The following is a 1,792-nucleotide window of genomic DNA, read 5'->3' on the forward strand; positions in this document are numbered from 1 at the left end:
GGCTCCGCCGCGGCGCGCGCTGATGACGCCCCGCATCGGGGAAGTTACTAGAAAAGGGCGGTGCCTGCCCGGGTGTGGGCTGGCCCGCCCCGCCCCCGCGCGCCGGAGGAGCCCCGCGCATGCGCCGCACGCCCCGGCCTCCGCAGCCGCCGCCGCCGCGGGGGGTTTGAACGCTCGGTCTGCCGTCGTGGAGCTTGGAGTTCATGTTCAGATCCAGCGGGGCGCTGTGCTTGGAAATTTCACGGAATCGCAAGTGGTCAGGGTTGGAGGGGACCTCTGGAGATCATCTCGTCCAACCCCCTGCTAAAGCATGTTCCCTCAGAGCAGGCTGCACAGAATCAAGTCCGGGTGGGTTTTGAATGTCTCCAGAGAAGGAGACTGCACAGCCTCTCTGGGCAGCCTGTGCCAGGGCTCTGTCACCCTCAAGGTAAACAAGTTCTTCCTCATATTCAGATGGAACTTCCTAAACAGGCTGCACCGGCCCATCTCTCTCGGCCTTCCCTCATGAGGGAGGTGCTCCAGCCCCCCCACCCCCTTGGCAGCCCCCCGCTGGCCCCTCTCCAGTCGCTCCCTGTCTCTCCTGAACTGGGGAGCCCAGCGCTGGGCACAGCACTCCAGGTGCGGCCTCAGCAGGGCAGAGCAGAGGGGCAGGACACCCCCCGCACCCGCTGGCCACGCTCCTCCTGATGCAGCCCGCGCTGGCAGCGGCCTTCTTGCCCACCAGGGCACACTGCTGGCCCACGGGCCGCTCGGTGTCCTCCAGGCCTCCCAGGCCCTTCCCCGCAGAGCTGCCTGCCAGCAGGTCAGCCCCAGCCCGTGCTGGTGCGTGGGGTCGCTCCCCCCCGGCGCAGGACCCTACCCCTGCCTTTGCTGAGCTTCATGACGCCCCCCCCTGCCCCACTGCCCAGCCTGCCCGGGCCCCGCCGAACGGCAGCGCAGCCCCCGGGGTATCAGCCGCCCTCCCAGCGCTGTACCACCAGCAAACTCGCTGCGGGCACGCTCTGCCCCTTCACCCAGGGCGCTGGGGGGTGGGCTGAGCAGGACGGGACCCGGTGCTGAGCCCCGGGGCACAGCGCTGGCTGCGGGCCCCCAGCTGGGCTGCGCCGCTGGTCACAGCCCTCTGGGCTCTGCCATCAGCCAGGTCTCAGCCCACCTCCCTGCCCACGCGCCCAGCCCACCCGGCCTGCGCTCACCTGTGAGGATGTTATGGAAGACAGTGTCAAAAGCCTTGCTGAAGTTCAGGTAGTCGAGATCCACCACTCTCCCCTCGTTTGTCCATCCAGTCATTCCATCATAGAAAGCTATCAGGCTGGTCAGGCATGATTTACCTTTGGTGAACCCATGCTGACTGCTCCTGATAAACCTTCTCCACACGTTTAGAGATGATTTCCAGGGATGGAGGTGAGGCTGACCAGGTTGTAGTATCCTGGGTCCTCCTTTTTGTCCTTTTTAAAGACTGGAGTACACTGGCTTTTCTCCAGTCATCAGGCACCTCTCCTGTCCACCATGATCATTCGAAGATGATGGAGAGTGGCTTAGTGCTAACATCTGACACCTACCTCAGCACTTGGGAGTGCTGGATTTGTGAGGACCCATGGATTTGTGGGTGTCAAGTTTGCTTAAGGCTAAAGTGTTCTTTAACATGATCATCCTCAACCAAGGGAAAGTCTTTCTTACTCCAGATTTCCCCTCTTGCCTCTAGGGTCTGAGAAACTGGAGGGCTGGCTTTGGCAGTAAAGACTAAAACAAAAAAGGCACTCAGAAACTCTGCCTTCTTTGTGTCCTTCGTCAC

The sequence above is a fragment of the Falco cherrug genome, chromosome Z (genome assembly GCF_023634085.1).
Source record: "Falco cherrug isolate bFalChe1 chromosome Z, bFalChe1.pri, whole genome shotgun sequence".
NCBI lineage: Eukaryota > Metazoa > Chordata > Aves > Falconiformes > Falconidae > Falco > Falco cherrug.